This window comes from Hippopotamus amphibius, chromosome 10, assembly GCF_030028045.1.
Source record: "Hippopotamus amphibius kiboko isolate mHipAmp2 chromosome 10, mHipAmp2.hap2, whole genome shotgun sequence".
Classification (NCBI taxonomy): domain Eukaryota; kingdom Metazoa; phylum Chordata; class Mammalia; order Artiodactyla; family Hippopotamidae; genus Hippopotamus; species Hippopotamus amphibius.
Window position 1 is genome coordinate 56,670,649 of NC_080195.1, and position 25,546 is coordinate 56,696,194.

At 34.9% G+C, this 25,546-nt stretch overlaps 1 protein-coding gene across 1 annotated transcript in view; it reads left to right on the forward strand.

Moving 5' to 3' along the window:
* The window catches only part of ZBTB20 (zinc finger and BTB domain containing 20), a 769,337-nt gene that overhangs the window by 103,219 nt on the left and 640,572 nt on the right, over nucleotides 1-25,546 (forward strand). The window contains exons 2-3 of the mRNA XM_057696835.1: nucleotides 4,244-4,382; nucleotides 9,202-9,255. The gene's annotated coding sequence lies outside the window, so the exon portion shown is untranslated. The remainder of the gene's footprint in view (nucleotides 1-4,243; nucleotides 4,383-9,201; nucleotides 9,256-25,546) is intronic.

A 25,546-nucleotide genomic window follows, 5' to 3' on the forward strand; every position in this document is an offset into this window, starting at 1 on the left:
GAGAAGGAAAAAAATCCATCAATTTAGCAATAACTTTCAAATTATACGTTCAAAAATTCTATTTAAAAATGTATGTGATTTTGAAACATTAGACTTATACTTTCCTCTTGCCTGTCTTCTCTTAACTCTGCACCTCCAGTTAAAGTGATGAAATATAGTAAATGGGAAAAAAAGGGGGGGGGGTGGATCTTAGAAGAAATCATTCACATTGTGGAATATACTGAATAATTAAGATTTGACCTTGACTGTTTCTGAGTCCTAATTTTCAAGGACCAATTCCGGTTTGGGGAGCTGATTCCCCCTTTCTCTGCTAATATCCCTTAACCTGAGAGTTTCTCTGTTCTTCCACTCTCTCTGTACCCTATGTCCCATGCCTTCCTATTTCTCATACTATCCAAATTGACATCCCCAGATCACCTTGTCTCTGACCTAATCCCCTTTTTCATTGACATATAATTGACTTATGATATTATATTTGGTTCAGATGTACTACTTATAGTGATTAGATGTTTTTATACGTTACTGAATGATCACCAGTCTAGTTACCAATTGTCATCATAGAAAGTCAATATTATTGACTGTATTCCTGATGTTGTACATTAGATCCCTGTGACTCATTTATTTTATAACTAGAAATTTGTACCTCTTAATTTCCCTCACCTATTTCACTCATCCTCCTACCCACCTGCATTCTAGCAACTACCAGCTTGCTATCTGTGAGTCTGTTTATGCTTTGTTATGTTTACTTGTTCTGTTTTTTAGATTCCACATAGAAGTGAAATCATTTGGTATTTGTTTTTCTGTGTCTGACGTCTCACCCAGCATAATACCCTATAGGTCCATCCGTATTGTTGCAAATGGAAAGATTTTATTGTTTTCTTATAGCTGAGTAATATTCCTTTATTATATGTCTCCCTTTATTATACACCTATAAATGTATATCCCCCACATCTTCTTTATCCATTCATCTATTGGTAGACACTCAGGTTGCTTCCATATCTCAGCTATTGTAAATAAGGCTTCTGTGAACATAGGGGTGCCTATATCTTTTCAAATTAGTGTTTTTGTTTTCTTTAGAAAAATACCCATAAATAGAATTGCTAGATCATATAATATTTCTAGTTTTAATTTTTTGAGGAACCTCCATACTGTTTTCCATACTGGCTGTACCAATTTACATCCCCACCTGCAGTACACAAAGGCTCCCTTTTCTTCACATCCTTGCCAACATTTGTCATTTGTTGTCTTTTTGATAATAACCATTCTGATAGATATGAGGTCATATCTTATTTTGGTTTCGATTTGCATTTCCCTGATGATTAGTGATGTTGAGCATTTTTTCATGTGTCTTTTGGTCATCTGTATGACTTCTTTGGAAGACATTCAGGTCCTCTGCCCATTTTTAATCAGGTTTTTTTTTGTTGTTGTTGTTGAGTTATATGAGTTCTTCGTATATTTTGGATATTAACCTTTTATCAGATATATCATTTACAAATATCCTCTCCCATTAAGTAGGCTTTCTGTCGCCTTCACTGTGCAAAAGCTTTTTAGTTTGATGTAGTCCCATTTGTTTATTTTTGCTTTGGTTTCCGTTTCCTGAAGATACAATTCCAAAAAAATATTGCTAACTGATGTCAAGGGCATGTTGCTTATTTTCCTCTAGGAATTTTATGATTATAGGTCTTACAGTTAAGTCTTTAATCTGTTTTGAATTTATTTTTATATATGGTCTGAGAAAGTAGTTCAGTTTGATTATCTTGCACGTAGCTGTCCAATTTTCCCACACCTTTTATCAAAGAGGCTGCCTTTCCCCATTGTATATTCTCTCCTTTGTCATAGATTAATTGACCATATAAGCCTGGGTGTATTTATGGGCTCTCTTTTCTATCCCATGATCTGTTTTTGTGCCAGTGCTATACTCTTGATTACTGTAGGTTTATAGTATAGTCTTAAGTCAGGGAGTGTCATTCCCCCATCTCTTTTCTTCTTTCTCAAGATTGTTTTGGCTTTTTTGGGTCTTTTGTATTTTCATACAAATTTAAAAATTATTTCTTCTAATTCTGTGAAAGAGTCCATTGGTATTTTGATGGGGATTACATTGAATCTGTAAGTTGCCTTGGGTTGTATGTTCATTTTAACAATATTAATTCTTTCAATCCAGGAACATGGTATACCTGTATACCTTTCCATCTGTTTGTGTTGTCTTTAATTTCTTTCATCAGTGTCTTATAGTTTTCTGAGTACTGGTTTTTTACCTCCTTAGGTAAGTTTATTCCTCGGTATTTTATTCTTTTTGATATGATTGTGTCCTTAATTTCTCTTTCTGATAGTTAGTTGTTAGTGTATATAAATGCAACAGATTTCTGTACGTTAATTTTGTATCCTGCAAGTTTACCAAATTCATTGATGAGCTCTAGTAATTTTCTGGTGGCATACTTAGGATATTCTATGTATATGTCATGTCATCTGCAAACAGTGACAGTTCTACTTCTTCCTTTCCAATCTGGATTTCTTTTATCTCTTTTTCTTCTCTGATTGCTGTGCCTAGGACTTCCAAAATGATGTTGAATAAAAGTGACAAGAATGGGCATCCAAATACTTAGAAAACAGTTAACACCTTTCTGTCTCAAAGTATTCCAAAAAACTGCAGAGAAAGGAACACTACTGAACTCATTCTAGGAGGCCAGCATCACCCTGATACCAAAACAAGACAAAGATATCACACACAAAAAAGCAAATTACAGGCCAGTATCACTGACGAATATAGATGTGAAAATCCTCAACAAAATATTAGCAAACCAAATCCAGAAATACATTAAAAGGATTATATGCCATGATCAAGTTGGATTAATCCCAGGGATGCAAGAATTTTTCAATATCCTCAAGTCAGTTAATATGATACACCACATTAAGAAACTGAGGAATAAAAACCATATGATTATCCTAATAGATACAGAAAAAGCTTTTGACCAAATTCAACATCCATTTATGATTTAAAAAAAAAAAACTCTCCAGAAAGTGGGCATAGATGGAACATACTTCAACATGATAAAGATCATATATGACAAACCCATAGCTAGCATCATACCCTATGGTGAAAAGCTGTTCATCCATTCTTCTCCTGAGTTCATGAGCATCTTTATGATCATTACCTTGAACTCTTTATTAGGTAGATTGCTTATCTCCACTTCACTTAGTTCTTCTTCTGGAGTTTTGTATTGTTCCTTCATTTGGAATATATTCTTTTGTCTCCTCATTTTGCCTAATTCTCTATGTTTATTTCCAGATATTCAGTAAGTTATTTACATTGCCTGATGTTGTAAATGTGGCCTTGTGTAAGAGATGTCCTATGGCGCCCAGTAGCACACTCCTCTCTGGTCACCAGAGCTATATGCTCTAGGAATGCCCCCTGTGTGGCCTTCATGGCCTTTTGGTTGTGGTGGGGTCAACTACTGTGGAAGTGCTGGTAGGCAGTGTAGTCCCCAGCCTAGTTGGCTGCCAAGCTCTGCCATCTGCAGTGGCTGCCAGCCCAGTGGTAGATGAAGTTGGGTCCCAGTGTACTGGCTGTGGGTCAGGGCTAATGCTGGCCTGCTAGTGGGCATGGCCAGGGTCCAGCACATCTGGCCCGGAGGCTGGTGCCAGCCTACTAGTGGGTGGTTATAGGTCCCAGGACAGCTGGCTACAGAGCCAGGGGGCAAAGGGTTGGTGGCAGCTTGTTTGTGGGCAGGTAAGTGCCTAGCACTAATAAGCTAAAGGAAGGACTCCACAATGACACTTGCCAGCACCAGTGTCCTTATGGTAGAAAGGGCTCCCCAAAATGCGCTGCCACCAGTGTCTATGTCCTGACAGGGATTCCCAGTTGCCTCCTCCTCTCTGGGAGGCTCTCCAATATCAGCAAATTTTTCTGACCTAGGCTCCTTTCAAATTATTGCCTCTGTGCTGGAACTCATTGCGTGTGAGATTTTGCACATACCATTTAAGAGTAGAGTCTCTCTTTCATACAGCCCTCTCTCTCTTGTACTCAAGCTCTGCTGACAAAATCAGACATTCTGGGGCCTCAGTACCAAACCCCCAGACTGGGGAGTCTAATGTGGGTCTCAGACTCCTTGCTCCTTGGGGAGAACCTCTGTAATTGTGATATCCTCCCATTTGTGGGTCTTCTACCAGGGAATGTGGGTCTTGACTGTACCACCTCTCTGCCTATCCTACTCATCTTGTTGTGATTCCTTCTTTATGTCTTTAGTTATGGAAAATCGTCTCTGCTCCTCTTCAGGTCGTTCTCATAGATGGTTGCTCCTTAAGTAGTTGTAATTTTGATGTGCCTGTGTGAAGAGGTGAGCTCAAGATCTTTCTACTGTGTCATCCTGGCCACACCAGCATTGGTATGTTTTAAAAAGTTCAAAGTGATTCTTATGGTTAGCCATGATTGGTCATCACTGACATAGATAATAACCAAAGTAATTTCATTTTTTGCAGTATTTTAATAAACAGCCATTAAAGTCCACAAATTAATATTTGATTTTGCTGTTTTTAAAAATTATTTTTAAAAATTTTAGTGTTTATTTCACCTTCAGATTACCCAGGTTATAGGACTGAGCCACGTTAGTCTTTAACTTCACACTTACAATCTGAAGCTTGGAGAAAAATATGTGTGATACCTAGAAACAAAATGATATACTGCTTACCGCTATAAATGAAAACTAGTGTTGTGGATTAAGTGATTTGTTTTTCTCACTAGGAAATAAAAGAGGGTACAAGTGGGCTCACTGGCAGCAACATGCCAATGTTTAGTCTTACATGATTTGAAACCTCTTGGAGAATAAGTCCTGAAAATAGGGCTTATAAATTCAAGGAAATAGAAATAATAGAGGATGAAGAAAGAGACACAGAAAATGTAAAGTAAAACTATATCTCAAAACTACTCATATGTAGTCGACGGATTCTTTTCTGGCTCCAGATACCTTTTTATAATTTGTTTAAGGAAGTTATAAACTCTTTCAGAGAATATATTTTCAGGGTTAAACTGTTTTTTAAGTTATCACATATGAAATGTGCTGATTCATTCTGATATCATACAGAATTATGTCAAGATTTGAAATATTGTCAACATGAGCCTTTATGAATAGAAACAATATCTCCAGGGTAAGGCAAGGAAATGGATGTATATTTCTAAAAAGATGCAGCGAAAAACTGGAAAAATCTGAATTTCTAGAGATAGAAGTTAACGAAAAATTTTCAAATGACATATCTTTAGGTAATTATTTTCTCCCTTTGTGTTAATTCACAAAGTTAGATTTAACTTTGGATTAACAACACTTATGATCAAAGGTATTAGTCCCTGTTCTTTGCATAACTTTTTTTTTTTTTGGTTTGGTTGCAGAAATGTAGTATGATGATAATGCATGAGAAAGATGTAGCTTCTTGATGTAGATCTCATGAAGATTTTTCAAATTTGCAAAAAGTTACCTCTCATTTATAGAATAAATTCTCTGGAAAAGAAAAGCTTTTTATTGTCATAATCTATGATGAGTTGTTATAGATTTTCTCCTTAGAAAATAGAGGGAGACCTTCTACACTACTAAATATGCAATTTCACTATTAAATATTCAAAGTTTTGTGCCTATTTTCAAAGGTATGATGATATAAAGTAGGCAGAACTGATTTCTCTGTAAGGAATGTATAGCTACTTGAAATTTTTTAGGTCCTAAGTTACAAATCATCTATGTGTCTTGTCAATCACTTCATCAATAAATTATTAACTCCAACTAAAAAAAATGTAAAGAAGTTCTCCAATGTAAATTTCCTGGTGGACTCAAATATTGGTCATATTTTCTTTGGCATGAAAGTTCTTCCAAGATAATTATCAGAGAAGGGTACAATCCAATTTATATTATTTGCATTCTCTTTTTCTCCATTTTCCACAGAATTGCATAGAGTTATTTGGTTCTGTCTTCTCCTTATCTTAACTTTGTCCTAGTTCTACAACTGTTTTTAGTTGGGAAACATGACAGTGAACCAAGAACTGGACTTATAATCAGAAACTAGAGGTTTGGTTTTGCCACTATCATTTATTAACTATAACATAAACTGAGCATGTAGTCTCATTTATATGAGCCTGTTTCATTCCTGATAAAATGAGAATAGTAATATTTCTTGATATAGTCATGATGGGTATCAAGGCAGAGAGAAGAGATGATGAATCTAAAATGGCTTTACAAATTTTAGGGGGTGTACACATATATTTATTATTATTTCAAAATAAATGGCAACTTCTGCAAGAGAAATTAAAAAGCCCAATGAACTGAAGGTTGTACTTTTAATTGGGTCTAGATATCTTTATCCTCCTTGAGTTAAATGCCTTTTCCCCTTTATGCATCAATATGGTCTTTAACCTTTAAAATTGCTTATTCCCTTTACAGTAATCTACTTTATATCAAATCAGCCCAAATAGTATTTATTCTTTTAATGGAACTTTTGAGTAAAGGAATTATTTAAGTCAAAAATAGAGGCTCAGAAATAATAACTGATATTATAAAGAATTGGGCACTCTATTCTGCCATCTGGTGCCTATTAACTTACTCTTGCTGATGCCAGTATTTGGAGAATTCAACTCCCCCTGAAATATGCTTCAAAGAAAAAACTAATATTTGAAAGAAATGAATTTCTCACACTGTTGCTAATAAATTCTTTTAAATGCAAATCTGATTATGACATCCTTCTACCTGGAAACATCTTCTTTTTTTGTTCAAGGTAAACACAAATCCTTATATTGTCCTCAGGTATTTAAGCACAGACTACTCTATCAATCTTATTTTCAATATCTTCTTACTACCTCTTACACTTAGCCTTACCAAATTTTTTGCCATTTCTCCTAAACACATCATGAACTTCCATGCCTCAGAGAACATGATACTTCCTCTGCCTAAAATGTCATTCTCTTCCCTTACTACCTAGCAAAATTCTAGTGATTTTAAAATATCCAGCTTAAATATTAGTTCCTCTGTGAAGTCTTGCCTAATTCTCCTGGGAAAGTTAAACACCATTTCAGTATGCTCTCTGAGCACATGCTTCTAGAATAAGACCCAGCACTTTATAAAATGACAATTTTTATATGTGTCTACTTATTCCAACAGATTATTAGCAGAGGCCCTATCTTGTTCTCTCTTTTTGTCTACCACCTTGCAGTCTTTGGCACATATCAGGCTCTGAATAAATATTTGTTGAATGAATGACTGAATGATTCAGTCAGTGAGTCATTTAGCACTTTGTCAGGCCACACTAATTGAAATAAAAAATCAACCATGGAGACGTGGATGGACCTAGAGACTGTCATACAGAGTGAAGTAAGTCAAAAAGAGAAGAACAAATATCGTATATTAACACATATATGTGGAATCTGAAAAAATTGGTATAGATGATCTTATTTACAAAGCAGAAATAGAGACACAGACGTAGAGAACAAATGTATGGATAGCAAGGGGGCAGAGGTGTCTGGGTGAATTGGGAGATTGGGATTGACATATATACACTATTGATACTATGTATTAGATAGATAACTAATGAGAACCTGCTGTACAGCACAGGGAACTCTACTCAATGCTCTGTGCTGATCTAAATGGGAAGGCAATCCAAAGAAGAGGGGATATATGTATAGCTGATTCACTTCACCATACAGCAGAAACTAACACAACATTATAAAGCAACTATGCTCCAATAAAAAAAAAGTTTACAAAAAAATGACAGCTTTTGAAAAGCTATCGCTATTGCATAAACTACTTACTAAATGGGAAAAAGAGCAACTTTTTTTTTTTTTTGCTAATAAAAATCAGACAATAGTAGATTGATAACTGCAGATTCCAGGCACCATAAGAAAAACATTCGTGGCTCAGCAAGATTAAACATTTCAGTTCTTAGCTTTGAGAAGAATCATAGAATCATATGGTAAATTGCTCTTACGGGTAATATAGTCCAACTCTCTACTTTGTGAACAAACACCTCCAGTCTCCATATTCTCACTAATATCTCAGGTGAGATATCATATTGTGTGTGAGCAATTCTGATGCTAAGTTCTTATTTACTTTGAGTTGAAATCTATATCTAGTACACTCAACGCATTATTTTAGTATATCCCTTGAGACCATGTAGAGTAAATCTAATATGAAGTTTTCAAATATTTGAAACCTTTCTTATTCTAATTATTCCCCCAATCCCATAAGTAGTGACATGCAATTCCCTTGATTCTTTCAACTATTTCTTGTCTGTTATGATTCTAGTCTTGCACCATTTTTGTCCCCTTTCTTCAAATATTATAGTAGTTCTGGGTCACTCTGTATCACAGTATTGATCATGTCATCTGATCATTGCTGACAAGAGTGGGACTGTTGTGTCTCTCATTCTAGATACTGTTATTCTGTTAGCACAGTTTAAGGTTTAATCTGATTTTTTTTAAATGCCCGTATCACACAGTTGACTCATACTGCCCTTACTGGAGATACTCTCTCTTTCTATCTAAGGATACAGTAACAGGTCACTGAGATAGTATCTAATAATAATGTTAGAGAAGAAGCCAAGTAATCTTCAGTAAAGAAGGAGAAAAAATTAAGCAAAAGGATGAAAATTGTGTGAATTAAATATAAACACCATACACTGGCTAAAAACTATTGAAAACATTACGTTAAAAAGCTAAACTTTTAGATTTCACCACTTTCATATTGGAGACATATTAAGGAAAGTATTTAGTAGTTTTTAGAACTACAGTCTAATTTAAACTTCAATATTTTTTAGCATTTCCATTGAATATAGCACAACAATGTTAATACTTTATAAAAGCATATTTTTTCTGAAATTTGTGATTTCTCTAAGGTTGGATACATATTTAGAGATATTTAGAGATAAACTTGTTTCAAGAAAATATACCTTCAATTTTAAAATAAAAATACAAGGAAAAATATGATTTATATAGCAAAAAATATATTAAGAAAACTTCCCTGGGATGAGTTTGGTCCATCGAACAAGTAATGCATGTTATTTTCACTTGTTACTTTCTTGAATACTTAGGAATTTACTAAGTATGTACAGTATATTTACTGATGTGACTGCTTGTGTTTCCATCTATTTGTTTGTATTTTTAACTGTATTTTTAGATTTTAAAGCCTATAAGACCAAGTCAGTTTTCTACTTATATTGTATTTGCTCTTTTAGTGTTTTATGCACACAAGGAACAAGCTTTGTCATTGAAGATTGTTAACTGGATTCGTGAGTACTTGCTTTGCTCTCTTCACAAATGCGTTTTGGATTAATGTGTACTGGTTAACCTCCCTTAAAACTTATATAGATTTTCCTTGCAGGTCTTTGAACCTGTGACATTTATTATCATGTGTAGGCTTTAGATTGAAAGTTTAATCCCGAAAAAATTTCTTTTTTATACATTTTACTATAATTTAGTAATGTGTGACTATGTAGATGGCAGTGGCACCTGTGTGAAACTTCATTGTTGGAATATAGCTAAATTTTCTATAGTCAGGATAACTGAGTTAATTGTTCAATCATTGTTTTCAACTCATTTGCACTGTTTACAAATTAAAATGAAATTCTCTATATTAAAATAACAAAGAATAAATGTTTCTAGTGGTTATTTTTATTTAAAAAATAGCACTCAAAGCAAGATTTAAAGGAATAGCCACATTTAGATACAGGTATACTAATCTCCTATCAATTTATACTAATCTCCTATCAATCACTGCTTAAAACCCCTTCCCACCCCAGATTAAGTCATCCAGTATATTCATATTTCTACTCAAAGCCTGTTGGCTCTTAGGAGTCTCAGCTAAAATTGTTTTCTTAGAATAGTTTAACTTCAGATATTCTTGTAAGAGGATTTTTGCTTTGAAAGTCCTACTTAGTTAAAATTCACTACTTCGGATAGATGTAGATTTAATAAATACAGAGCTCTGTATTTGTGACTTTGGTCAGTTTTCTTGGTCTCATGGTCTTTGTTTCTAAACTAGGCGGCCCTCATCAGATTGTTAAGGAAAGAACTGTGATATTTTATGAAGAATACTGAATATCGTGCTTGTCGTTAGTAAGAGCTCAATAAATAATAATAATCATAACTGTATATCGTTATCCCATCAAATTTCTCTGTATTATCCACTTGAATTAGTAACTCCCCTATCTCTTAAAGATTGTCCTGAATGTAGCTGTTGCTTCATTGAAAACTAGTTTCATTCCTTTAGGGATGAAACTGAGTTTTATTTTGGATTGCTTCCTACTAATCTTAGGGAATATTCTTGGTGTACTTTTTGTGCATACATGATAAGTTCTCTGAGGGATTAGAGTTCTTTCAAAGGATTATCTTTTCATTCTCTTGGCCAGATTAGAAAAAGAGAGTCATACTATTTCTTCAGCCCAATGCCTACCAGGGTGATTTGCCCATTAATTTTTGTTTGTTCTTTTTTGGAGGGACAAGAGCAAGTAAAAATTTACAAAGCTCTCCTACCATTTTTTACCTATTTTATTTTTATTGTGGTAAAATACACATAATATTTACCATCTTAACCGTTTTAAGTGGCATTCACATTGTTGTGCAACCATCACCACCACCCATCTCCAGAACTTTTTTGATTTTGAAAAATTGAAACTATACACATTAAACAATAACTCCACATTCTCCTCTCTCCCCTAGAAACCATCATTCTACTTTCTGTTTCCATGATTTTGACTTCTCTAAGCACCTCAAATAAGTAGAATCACACAGAATTTGTCTTTTTTTTGTTTGGGTTATTTCACTTAGCGTAATATCCTCAAGGTTCATCCATGTTGTAGAATATGTGAGAATTTCCCTCCTTTTTAAGGCTGAATAATATTACACTGTATGTATACATGACATTTTGCTTATTCATTTATCCACCCATGGACACTTGGGTTTCTTCTGTGTTTTAGCTATTGTGAAAATGCTGTTATAAACATGGGTGTACAAATACCTCTTTGAGACCTGGCTTTCAATTCTTTTTAGTATATACCCAGAAATGGAATTGCTGGATCATATGGTAATCCTATTTTTAACTTTTGGAGGAACTGCCCTGTGGTTTTCCACAGTGGCTGTAACATTTTACATTCCCACCAATTGTGTACAAGGGTTCTACTTTCTCCACATCCTATCAACACTTGCTATTTTCTGGAAGGTTTGTTGTTGTTGTTGTTTTTGATAGTAGTCATCCTAATGAGTAAGGGTAGTATCTCATTGTAGTTTTGAGTTGTATTTCCCTGATAATTAGTGATGTTGAGCATCTTTTCGTATGTTAATTGGCCATTTGTGTATCTTCTTTTGAGAAATGTCTGTTCAAGTCTTTGGCCTATTTTTGAATCAGGGTGTTTATTTGTTGTTGAGTTTTAGGTGTTCTTTATATATTCTTTTTTTTTTTTTTTTTTTTTTTTTTTTTAATTTTATTTATTTATTTATTATTTTTGGGGGGTACACCAAGTTCAATCTGTTTTTATACACATATCCCCATATTCCCTCCCTCCCTTGACTCCCCCCCCCTCGAGTCCCCCCCACCCTCCTCGTCCTAGTCCTCTAAGGCATCTTCCATCCTTGAGTTGAACTCCCTTTGTTATACAACAACTTCCCACTGGCTATCTATTTTACAGTTGGTAGTATATATATGTCTGTGCTACTCTCTTGCTTCATCTCAGCTTCCCCTTCACCCCCCGCCCCCCCAAATCTCGAGTTCTCCAGTCCATTCTCTGCATCTGCGTCCTTGTTCTTGTCACTGAGTTCATCAGTACCATTTTTAGATTCCGTATATGTGAGTTAGCATACAATATTTGTCTTTCTCTTTCTGACTTACTTCACTCTGTATGACAGACTGTAGGTCTATAGTAATCCTTTATCAGATATATGATTTGCAGGTATTTACTCGTATATGTTCCTTTTTTACACTGTTGATAGTGTCTTTTGATGCACAGATTAAAAAAGTTTTATGAAGTCCAATTTGTCTACTTTTCCTTTTGTTGCCTGTGCCTTTGGTGTCATAGCCAAGAAATCATTGCCAAATCCAATGTTGTGAAGTTTTATGCTATGTTTTCTTCTAAGAGTTTTATAGTTTCAGATCTTGCATTTAGGTCATGGATCCATTTTAAGTTAATTTTTTTTTTGTCTCTTTCAGTTTATTTTGGCAAGTTGTTTTTTGTTTTTATTTTTATTTTTTGGTTGGTTTTTTTTAGTTTTAGGCCTTTTAAATATTGATTTCTTTTTTTTTAAGCTCTTTATTGGAATATAATTGCTTTGCACTGTTGTGCCAGTTTTTACTGTACAACAGAGTGAATCAGCTATATTTATATATATATCCCCATATTCTCCATATGGTGTTAGGTAAGGGTCCAACTTCATTCTTTTGTGTAGTGATATCCAGTTTTCCTAGCACCATTTGTTGAAAAGACTGTCTTTCCCATTGAATGGTCTTGGCACTCTTACTGAAAATCATGTGACCATAATATGTGAGGATTTATTTCTGGACTCTAGTCTATTTTATGGTTCCATATGTCTTTCTTTATGCCCTACCACACTGTTTTGAGTAGTATAACTTTTTAGTAAGTTTAGAAATCATGAGATCTGAGTGCTCCAGTTTCGTTCTTTTTCAGGTTTGTTTTGGGTATTCAAGAATATTGTATACTTGTCTTTTACCCCATAATTGTTTTTGTATGACTAATAACAACTGGTTTTTATAGTTTTTTTATACATCAAATATCTGCATTTCTATCCCCAGCAGATATCTAAAATATTTATGCAATTTGTTCTTTTTGTAGTTACTATATAACTTATCTCCTCCTGCCTCTTCCTCCTCTCCATATCTCCTGCATCTACATACTTTTCTTTCCCCATTACTCAGGTTTTAAAAAATCATAGGTTTCTTTAAAGACCTATAAAGTGATTTCTTCATAATACCAATGATATCACTCATTCAACCAATAATTTATTGTGTGCTTACTGTCAAGGCCATTTTATAGAAAGAACTCAATCTGGACCTTACTACATAAAACAGATGCTATTATTTTGCCTTTTATTTCACGTGAAAGATTCCATAAAATATATTTTTAAAAGGATTAGGAGCACCAAATAGGCCTAAGGAGTCATGATTCTTCCCACTGGTTAATTTAGCTCATTTAAACCATTTGAATTTTACCACTTCCCTTGAAAGCTCAAAGGGAGACAATTTTGTCTGATAGTATGACACTAACTTATCTTTTGATAAATATATTAAAAGCAACCAGTCTGATGTATTCAGGGTTGGATAGCATGCCCTAATTTTTGTTGACTAGTGACCTCTAAAACTTATTACATTTGAGTCCACTTAATATCAAGTCACCTAATGGAAGCACATTTCTTTCTGCCAAATCATTTTGTACTAATTCAGTACAATTTTGCCCATTTAATATCAATTGACACTAAACGATTTCCTGTGCAATGTCAATTGAAAATCACTGATTTCCTGCTAATACAGCACTTAGTGTCAATTTCTGTGTGCAGCAAAAGCGTTTTTTCAATTAACTACACCATATAATTTTTTGTTTTTAGTTGTTTTCATGTCCTGTATGATAATAGTTTTTTGAAACAAAGACATGAGAAGGAGAAAAAGATAACTTTATTCCTTGACATTAAATAATTTACATATAATGGTTTTATTTTTCATCTATAGAAGGTCAGTACCTTATTGGAAAACTTTGGAATATATCAAGCAATGTTGCAGTAAATTGGCATTAACAGTAAATAGTACGGTTACAGTGTTTTCAGACATTGTATATACTAAGCTATATGTAGAAAAATATTTTGACTAACAAAAAAAAATTCTTACTAATTCCTCCTTTCATGATTTAGACCAAGAAGACTTATTATTGAATAGAGATGAGCTTATTTAGATATCCTCATACACTCTTACTAGAAAAGTGAGGCAATGTTACCTTTACTATTCATGAAAACTCTGAAAGATTTGTGGCCCAGCACAGCTATGATAAGACCGATGAAGCTGTTCTTCTGATGAGATATATCAGGTTCACTCAGCAAGTGCAAATATTTCTATATAACTCAGTATATATATACCATTTTAGATGGTGATGGGGAAGGAAGGAAATTGGAGTTGACTCGCCCTGTCCTAGAGAATAATGAAGAGATATATATAAAAACATAGAAAATTATTCACAGCTATAGATAAAATAAATGTATATTGAAAGTTTACTCAAATACTAAGCTATTAGCCAAATGCATAATAAGATACCTAAGTAGAATAGGGCATGGCCTCTTCCTGTTACAGAGCTCAATATCTGATCAGAGAAAATATTCACAAATGAGAAATAATTAAATAACAACATAATGTAAGTGATAAATTGTGGGACACAGTCTGTAAGTGGTGTATGTCTTTAGATTTTTTAAAAGATCAATATGTATTGGAGGTCCTCTGGGGTGAATCATTGAGTTCTATACTGAAGGAAGCTTCTGGTCTGTCCTGGCAAGGACAGAATGAACTCTCATTAAGTAGCTGTGTTTTTTTGTTTTTTTTCTTTCAGCCTTCTTATACTGTTTGATCCTTCTTACACTGTTTGACTCCCAATTGACATTACCTCTATTTTTGAATAATCCTGATTAAAAGAGATTTCAGCAATATTTCAAACTCATATTTTTTGAATGTGTGGTACATGATAGATATAGTAATAGGCACTGGGAATAAGAGAGTCCCTTCTCTTGAGGAATTTTACTCATAGGAGTAGAATGATATACACACACAGGTATTAATATTATGTAATGCTAACTTGATTGTGTGCAACAATGTGCTACTAGAGAACAAAGGAAGTCACCTATTGCAGCCTGGTAATTCAGGGAAAACTTCTTGATGTCTGTAGAGATATGGAAAATGATTCTTGAAAAATGAATGGGAGATGACTAGGCGAGGGGGCGAATATCTCTTAGGTCAGAGAGAACTGCATGAGTAAAAAAGCATGGAGATTATAAACAAGGTGTGTGTGGGAAGCCATTATACCCAAACAAACAAATATGTTACAAAGTTGAGATCATAACATATATACTGTTTTATAACATTTTTTTCACTTAATACATACACTGATCATTTTTTCCCATATTTTTAATTATTTTTCACAGGACTTTATTTTTTAAGCTCTTTATTGGAGTATAATTGCTTTACACTGTTGTGCCAGTTTCTGCTGTACAACAAAGTGAATCAGCTGTGTTTATACATAAATCCCCATATCCCTTGCCTCCCATGGCTCCTTCCCACCCTCCCTATCCCACCCCTCTAAGTCATCACCAGTCATCGAATTGATTTCCCTGTGTTACATAGCAGCTTCCCACTAGCAATCTATTTTACAAAGGACTTTTAAAAAATTGCTACATGGTATTTTGTCACATGTTGCAAATAGTTTTTTCTGAATTTATTATTTGCCTTTTAATGTTGTTTGTTTTTGCTATATAGAACTTTTCATTTTTTAGTATGTTCAAATCTTCTATTTTTAAAAAATCTATTACGTTTTCCTAATGGCTTCTGCCTTTGCTCTTATGCTTAGAAAGACCTTCTCCAACTTAGATTAAAAATTCTCCTATATTTGCTTCTAGTTCTTTTATGGTTTCATTGTTTACATATAACTCTTTAAACCATCTGGAATTTTATTTTGATATACAGTGTGAGATAGGCTCTAAATTTACTCTGTTCTAAATATTTAACCAGTTGTCCCAACACCATCAATTGAAAAATCTATGTTTTCCCTGTTGATTTGAAATGCATTATTTATCATATGCTAAATACTTAATTTACAAATGGGTTTGTTTCATGCCTTTCTATTCCATTTCCAGCCTTTCTATTTCTTCTCTTCAGTTCTTTCAGTTTCTGTATACTTTACTTGGACTGTGCTATTTTAACCATCGTGGCTTTTACAATACAGTTTAAACCTGTTAATGAGAGCTCCCTTTTATTATTTTTCATTTTATAAGACTATTGACTATTTTTATCCAGCTAATCTTCCATAAGAACTTTAGAATAACTTAATCACGCCCCACCCAGCCCCCAACACCTCCTGCCCAACCTTCAATTTCATTAGACTTCTGATAGGGGTTGCATTATATTTATGAATTGTTTTGGGGAGAATTGACATATAGGTTTGTTAGGTGGAAACACTAGGATCAAAAGTTTAGATGAAGGGTCCATTTTAGTTCTATGTAACTATACATTACACCTATAAAGAAATGCCTATATTTGACAACTGGTGTTTTTGTTGTTTTGGTTTTGGGGGTTTTTTTTGCCCTTGTTATTTTTGCTTTTTGGTTTCTATATTTTTCTTTTTATAAACCCAGATATGTTTTTCATATTGAAAAATAATCTTTAATTTTTTTTCTTTATATAATCAGTGAACAGAAGTGAAAAAAGAAGGGAGAGATATTGTTGAAGGGAGGTGCAAGGTGAAGGGGATTTGCATTAGGATGAAGGCGATTTACATGTTCTGAAAAATAAAGAGCTAGTAAAGAAGACATTGAAAATAAGAGAGAAGTGATAATTGATAGAGCAAACACTCAGAGATTTTAGGAGGGTATAAAAATCAAGTATACAAGTGGAGGTGTTGGCCTCAAGTAGAAGGGTAATGATAGTGGTTTGGAAGATAAATGCATGAAAATATAACATGCATTGAGTCTATCTGATTATCACAGTAACTCTATAATTAGGTATTATTATTCTATAGATGAGGAAATTAAGTTCTACAGATATTAGGTGAAGAACAATTAATTTTCAGAAAAATTTGGTGAGATGAGATCTGGAATTTGTACAACTGAAGTAAATGAGACATTTATATATTATACATGAAATGATTTCAAATTACCAGGAGAAATTTGGGATAGATTGTCAGTAAGCACAGTACAGTGAACATGCAGAAAATGGATGAGGGAGAATCATCATAAATAGTCCTAGTGAGAAAGGATCTTATTCAACTTACTTCAATTTTCTGCATTTTTAAATTTCTTGCCTTGACCCCCAAACTAAACGTCAGTTATTTCTTAAACTTCCTATTGAGCCTTGAAACCTGTAAGAATACTCATTCCTGGGTTTTCCATGTCTCTAGATATTTAGATATATCCCTGACTTCGCAACATTCCTTTACATCAATGCTTTTTTCTGTTTATACAGTCTTCAATCTATCCACTTAAATTGTGTTAAGCCAATTACTTTGGGTTAGGCACTGTTAATATTTGGGACACAAATATGGAAGAAGTTTCAATTATTTATGCAGATTCCATTATGATATTGTGGAATCTGTAAAATTTCATGTCATAGGAGAATCGGAAGGTATTTATGCAAATTATTCACATATGTATCAAGCCTGGGAGAAAACAGAGCTTTTTCTAATTTAAACCCTTCGTTTTACAGGGTAGAAAACCTAAGTCCACAGATATTAAATTATTTTTTCCTGTAGGCATTATATTAAATAACCTCTGTTTTCTTTAATAAGTACAATTTTGATTGTGATTCCATGAATCATTTTTCTTGATATATTTAAATATGTCTGATTTTATTTTATTCCTATTATTGTGAGAATCACGCATTTCCAATTAAAAAACAATCCTGTGCTATTTTTTTGTATCTGAGGTAAGCCTTCATAATAACATCAAACAATAAGGCAAACTTTTATAATTTTAAATCAATATAGTCCCAATTTTAGTAACAGCAGCTACTAACACTAACGACTACTACTAACAGTAATAATTAGATTTAATTGTATTTCCTAAGTGAATAAGTCTGTAGCATGCTGTTTTGTTTAAAAATAATAATGTCAAGGCATATAAAGGTACGTTTTATGTGGAATTGTTAACCCCTTGCTGTTGTGATTGAAGTGTATGAGAAAGTTCTTCCTAAAATTCCTTTCATAACAGCTTACTATACAGTTGAAATTCCCAGCATTAGCAACCAGTTCTTTTCAAATGGAATGAGTTATTAATATGCAAAAGAGATGTGATATACATGCTTTACTCTTTTAATAACCAGTGTGACTTAATTTGTGAGACTGTTTTTCCAAGACACCTATCCAGAAGGTATGTCTTGAGGGGAAAAATGGGATTAACCAACAAGTAAGTTTTAATGAAGAGGATAGAGAGGTAGGTTCCAAGTACAGGGAAAACCCAAGGGATAAAGTAGAGGACTCTAAATAGCCAGATGTGTAATGGGATTGCAATCTATTCTTACTTCCATTAAGGGCCTTATCAAATTATATTGCAGTTACATTCCTGCCTCTCCACCTGGATTGTAAATTTTCCCATGTCAGGGAAGGCCTATTCCGTGTCTTTTATCTATAGCACCTACCATATTTCCTGGCAAATAATTAGGGTTCAGTAAATATTTATTGAATGACTAAAGGAAAAAAGGAGAATCTAGGAGATCAGGTTTATTACAAGGAAGAAAAAGGGAGAATCTAAAGACAAACACTATCAGGTACATTTTGTTGCCTTGACCAACTTTGCTTTATGCCAGCAGTAGATCTCTGACTTACTCCTGTAAGAAGTGGAGAACTATAGAAGTTTTGTGTGTACTACAAATCAGACTGTGTAGCATAGTTGGGGAATAGGATGTAGATAACAAATATAAATGACTAGTTCTCTTAAAAAGTAATTTAATAAAATATGTTTATCTCTAAATTAGTAGTCTTTTAGTATTTGATTTCAGAAAGGAGATGTAACTTAGAATCATCATTAAAATCCTAACTTAATTTGCATGATTGAACTAGCAGTGCTTGGAAGTACTGTTTAGTAATGTTCTGACTGGAAAGACCGTTTGCTTTATTTGGTCTATCAGCAGTGTAATGTAAAATTAGGAAAGAGAGAGAGAAAAAGGAGAAAGGGAAAAAAGTGTAAAGTTTAGAGGTAGTACAAAGAAATGAAGTGAGAGAGAAGAAAAATTAAAAAGGAAAGAAAGAAGTACAAAGAGAAAGGAATTGTTGAAAATTTCATGTTGTAAGAGTTTACCCAGTTTGAGTTTAGTCCTGAAGAGTTTGGAGGGCTATCTACATACCCAGCATTACCATGGTTGAAAATGACTGAAACAATGCCTTGCCTATAATTTCTGTATGTAGAGAACTGAACACTTCATTATATGGAAATATTCTGTGATCAAGCATCTTATTCTTTTTCCCCTCCCTCCCTCCCTCCCATCCCTTTTCCTTACTTCCTTCTGTGTGTTCTTCTCACACTGAAGACAGCCAGTTTTTCTTTTGCTCTATTTTAAAGGGTATCATATTTCTTGAACTGAGGGACAGATATAATTTTAAAGTGAGATTTTTATTTATTTATCATTTTCATGGAAGATCTCTCTAAATTTTTGACAAGAGGTATTTGCTATAATTGGTCACATTTATCTGTCTTTTTTTTTTTTTTCCAAACCCTTTCTTTTTTTTTTTTTTTTTTTTTATTATTTTATTTTATTTTTTGGGGGGTACACCAGGTTCAATCAACTGTTTTTATACACATATCCCCATATTCCCTCCCTTCCTTGACGCCCCCCCCCCTCGAATCCCCCCCACCCTCCCTGCCCCAGTCCTCTAAGGCATCTTCCATCCTCGAGTTGGACTCCCTTTGTTATACAACAACTTCCCACTGACTATTTTACAGTTGGTAGTATATATATGTCTGTGCTACTCTCTCGCTTCTTCTCAGTTTCCCCTTCACCCCCCGCCCCCTCCCATACCTCGAGTTCTCCAGTCCATTCTCTGTATCTGCTTCCTTGTTCTTGTCACTGAGTTCATCAGTATCATTTTTAGATTCCGTATATGTGAGTTAGCATACAATATTTGTCCTTCTCTTTCTGACTTACTTCACTCTGTATGACAGATTGTAGTTCTATCCACCTCATTACATATAGCTCCGTCTCATCCCTTTTTATAGCTGAGTAATATTCCATTGTATATATATGCCACATCTTCTGTATCCATTCATTTGTTGATGGGCATTTAGGTTGCTTCCATGTCCTGGCTATTGTAAAGAGTGCTGCAATAAACATTATGGTACAAGTTTCTTTTGGGATTATGGTTTTCTTTGGGTATATGCCCAGGAGTGGGATTACTGGATCATATGGTAGTTCTATTTGTAGTTTTTTAAGGAACCTCCAAATTGTTTTCCATAGTGGCTGTACCAACTTACAGTCCCACCAACAGTGCAGGAGAGTTCCCTTTTCTCCACACCCTCTCCAACATTTGTTGTTTCCAGACTTTGTGATGATGGCCATTCTGATTGGTGTGAGGTGATACCTCATTGTGGCTTTGACTTGCATTTCTCTGATGATTAGTGATGTTGAGCATCTTTTCATGTGTTTGTTGGCCATCTGGATGTCTTCTTTGGAGAAATGTCTATTTAGGTCTTCTGCCCATTTGTGGATTGGGTTATTTGCTTTTTTGGTATGAAGCTGCATGAGCTGCTTGTATATTTTGGAGGTTAATCCTTTGTCCGTTGTTTCATAGGCAATTATTTTTTCCCATTCTGAGGGTTGCCTTTTAGTCTTGTTTATGGTTTCTTTTGCTGTGCAAAAGCTTTTAAGTTTCATGAGGTCCCATTTGTTTATTCTTGATTTTATTTCCATGATTCTAGGAGGTGGGTCAAAAAGGATGTTGCTTTGATGTATGTCAAAGAGTGTTCTGCCTATGTTTTCCTCTTGGAGTTTGATAGTGTCTGGCCTTACATGTAGGTCTTTAATCCATTTGGAGTTTATTTTTGTGTATGGTGTTAGGAAGTGTTCTAATTTCATTCTTTTACATGTTGCTGTCCAGTTTTCCCAGCACCACTTATTGAAGAGGCTGTCTTTTTTCCATTGTATACTCGTGCCTCCTTTGTCAAAGATAAGGTGCCCATATGTGTTTGGGCTTACTTCTGAGTTCTCTATTCTATTCCATTGATCTTCCTTTCTATTTTTGTGCCAGTACCATACTGTCTTGATCACTATGGCCTTGTAGTATAGTTTGAAGTCAGGAAGCCTGATTCCACCAACTCCATTTTTCCTTCTCAAGATTGCTTTGGCTATTCGGGGTCTTTTGCGTTTCCATACAAATCGTAAGATTTCTTGCTCTAGTTCTGTGAAAAATGCCATTGGTAATCTGATCGGGATTGCATTAAATCTGTAAATTGCTTTGGGTAGTACAGTCATTTTCACGATGTTGATTCTTCCAATCCAGGAACACGGTACGTCCCTCCATCTGTTTGTGTCATCTTTGATTTCTTTCATCAATGTCTTAAAGTTTTCTGCATACAGATCTTTTGCCTCCTTAGGCAGGTTTATTCCTAGGTATTTTATTCTTTTTGTTGCAATGGTGAATGGGAGAGTTTCCTTAATTTCTCTTTCTGCTCTTCCGTTGTTAGTGTATAGGAATGCAAGAGATTTCTGTGCATTCATTTTGTATCCTGCTACTTGACTAAACTCATCAATGAGTGCTAGCAGTTTTCTGGTAGAGTCTTTAGGGTTTTCTATATATAGTATCATGTCATCTGCAAAGAGTGATAATTTAACTTCTTCTTTTCCAATTTGGATTCCTTTAATTTCTTTTTCTTCTCTGATTGCTGTGGCTAACACTTCCAAAACTATGTTGAATAACAGTGGTGAGAGTGGACACCCTTGTCTTGTTCCTGTTCTTAGAGGGAATTCTTCCAGTTTTTCTCCATTGAGAACAATGTTGGCTTTTGGTTTGTCATATATGGCTTTTATTATGTTGAGGTAATTTCCTTCTATGCCCATTTTCTGGAGAGCTTTTATCATAAATGGATGTTGAACTTTGTCAAAAGCTTTTTCTGCATCTATTGAAATGATCATATGGTTTTTATCCTTCAATTTGTTGATATGATGTATCACGTTGATTGATTTGCATATATTGAAGAATCCTTGCATCCCAGGGATAAACCCCACTTGATCGTGGTGTATGATTTTTTTAATGTGCTGTTGCAGTCTGTTAGCTAGTATTTTGTTGAGGATTTTTGCATCTATATTCATCAGTGATATTGGTCTGTAGTTTTCTTTTTTTGTGCCATCTTTGCCTGGTTTTGGTATCAGGGTGATGGTAGCCTCGTAGAATGAGTTTGGGAGTGCTCCGCCTTCTGCAATATTTTGGAAGAGTTTGAGAAGGATAGGTGTTAACTCTTCTCGAAATGTTTGATAGAATTCGCCTGTGAATCCATCTGGTCCTGGGCTTTTGTGTGTTGGGAGATTTTTAATCACTGCCTCAATTTCCGTACTTGTGATTGGTCTGTTCATGGTTTCTATTTCTTCCTGGTTCAGTCTTGGAAGATTGTATTTTTCTAAGAATGTATCCATTTCTTCCAGGTTATCCAATTGATTGGCATATGGTTGCTTGTAGTAGTCTCTCATGATGTTTTGTATGTCTGAGGTGTCCGTTGTGACTTCTCCTTTTTCATTTCTAATTCTGTTGATTTGCATCTTCTCCCTTTTTTTCTTGATGAGTCTGGCTAATGGTTTATCAATTTTGTTAATCTTCTCAAAGAACCAGCTTTTAGTTTCATTTATTTTTCTGATGGTTTCTTTCCTTTCTTTTTCATTTATTTCTGCTCTGATCTTTATGATTTCTTTCCTTCTGCTCACTTTGGGGTTTCTTTGTTCTTCTTTCTCTAGTTGTTTGAGGTGTAAGGTTAGGTTGTTCATTCGATCATTTTCTTGTTTCTTAAGGTAGGACTGTATTGCTATAAACTTCCCTCTTAGAACTGCTTTTGCTGCGTCCCACAGGTTTTGGGTTGTTGTGTTTTCGTTGTCATTTGTTTCTAGATATTTTTTGATTTCCTCTTTGATTTCTGTAGTGATTCCTTGGTTGTTTAAGAGTGAATTGTTTAGCCTCCATGTGTTTGTAGTTTTTGCAGTTTTTTTCCTGTAATTGATATCTAGTCTCATGGCGTTGTGGTCTGAGAAGATGCTTGATATGATTTCAATTTTCTTGAATTTGCTGAGGTTTGATTTGTGACCCAAGATGTGATCTATCCTGGAAAATGTTCCGTGTGCACTTGAGAAGAAAGTGTAGTCTGTCGTTTTTGGATGGAATGTCCTATAAATATCAATGAAGTCGAGATGGTCTAATGTGTCATTTAAAGCTTGTGTGTCTTTATTGATTTTCTGTTTGGATGATCTGTCCATTGATGTAAGTGGGGTGTTCAAGTCTCCCACTATAATTGTGTTACTGTCGATGTCCCCTTTTATAGCTGTTAGCATTTGCCTTATGTATTGAGGTGCTCCTATATTGGGGGCATAGATATTTACCATTGTGATATGTTCTTCTTGGATGGATCCCTTGATCATTATGTAGTGTCCTTCCTTGTCTCTTTTAATAGTCTTTACTTTCAAGTCTAATTTGTCTGATATGAGTATTGCTACTCCAGCTTTCTTTTGACTTCCATTTGCATGGAATATCTTTTTCCATCCCTTCACTTTCAGTCTATATGTATCCCTTGGTCTGAAGTGGGTTTCTTGTAGGCAGCATATAGAAGGGTCTTGTTTTTGTATCCATTCAGCCAGTCTGTGTCTTTTGGTTGGAGCATTTAATCCATTTACATTTAAAGTGATTATTGACATGTGTGTTCCAATTACCATTTTCTGAATTGTTTTGGGTTTGTATTTGTAGGTGTTTTCCTTTTCTTGTGTTTCCTACTTAGAGAAGTTCCTTTAGCACTTGTTGTAAGGCTGGTTTGGTGGTGCTGAATTCTCTGAACTTTTGCTTGTCTGGAAAGCTTTTGATTTCTCCCTCAAATCTGAATGAGATTCTTGCTGGGTAGAGTATTCTTGGCTGTAGGTTTCTCTCTTTCAGGACTTTCAGTATATCCTGCCATTCCCTTCTGGCCTGCAGAGTTTCTGTAGAAAGGTCAGCTGTTATCCTGATGGGTTTTCCCTTATATGTTGTTTGTTGCTTTTCTCTTGCTGCTTTTAATATTTTGTCTTTGTGTTTAATTGTCGTTAGTTTGATTAATATGTGTCTTGGTGTATTTCTCCTTGGGTTTATTCTGTATGGGACTCTCTGTGCTTCTTGGACTTGGTGAATTATTTCCTTTCCCATGTTGGGGAAGTTTTCCACTATAACCTCTTCAAATATTTTCTCAGACCCTTTCTTGTTTTCTTCTTCTTCTGGGATGCCTATAATTCGAATGTTGGTACGTTTAAGGTTATCACTGAGGTCTCTGAGGCTGTCTTCTAGTCTTTTTATTTTTTTATCTTTTTCCTGCTCTGTGGCATTTATTTCTCCCATTCTATCTTCCAACTCACTTATTCGTTCTTCTGTCTCAGTCATTCTGCTGGTTATAGCATCTAGAGTATTTTTAATTTCAGTTATTTTGTTATCCATTGCTGTTTGTTTTTCTGAGTTCTTATGAACTGTTTCTTGTACTTTCTCTATTTTGTTATCGAGATTTTGTATCATTTTTACTATCATTACTCTAAATTCTTTTTCAGGCATTTTTCCTATTTCCTCCTCATTTCTTTGGTCTTGTGGGTTTTTTTCCTGCTCCTTTGCCTGCATGGTGTTTCTTTGTTTCCTCATGGTTGTCCAAGCTTTTGGGGTTGCTTGTCCTGGTGATAGAGGTGTTTATAGAAGACTGTCCAAGCCTCAGACTAATGTCCAAGTATTGGATTAGATGAATATTCAGTCCTGAACCAGCTCTCCGGTTCCCACGCTCCCACTCCTGGACCCTCCGTTCAGCCGCGGATCGATGTCTCGGTCCGGGAACGCTGAGCTGCGCTGCGGACCCTCCGTATGTTTCTCACTCCCTCCCGTCTGCCACAGCTCCGCCGCTTCACCCTCTTTGAGCCCTCGTAGATGCCTCCCTACCGGCTATGTTAGGCTCCCCGCAGCCCTTTCTGGTGTCCGAGGCCGTCTGCTGGTGTTCAGCTGGTTCTCTGTGGGAATGACTGCGTCCTTCCGTGCATTCCCAATGCATCTGTGGAGAGGGATGCACTCCACGTCTCTCTACTTCACCGCCATCTTTTTCTCCTTTATCTGTTTTCATTTAAGGATTTTAAGGGTCTGCATCGTACTGAAATTTCTATGTAAAGAATTTGAAGAATGTTCAGTTATATAGAGCCCATGCATCATGCTTACTTATCCCTCTTCTATCATGTCAGTTATTTCTTTCCATGTGTTAAACAGGGTTGCTAAAAGCTGTGTGTGTGTGTGTGTGTGTGTGTGTGTGTGTCTGTGTGTGTGTGTTTAGATGGAGGAGAAGTGGCGACAGAGGGAAACTGAGCTGTCACTGCATTCCAACGATTTAGGCTCATTTCTAGGGAGAAGGATTTTATTCTGCAGAATTTGTTTTTAATTCTTCACTTTTAAATTAGTAGGTTTTTTATATATTTGTTACAATGTCATTGAAACTAATTTAAATGGAAATTTTCACCTTTTTGATTTATTTTCTGTTGTAATCAGTTAAACATTGGATTAATATCTGTGTTAACTTTTGTATAACCCCAAATATTTTATAAATCAGTAATCTAAACATTTTCCTTCATTACCTCAGAAATTATATATGTTT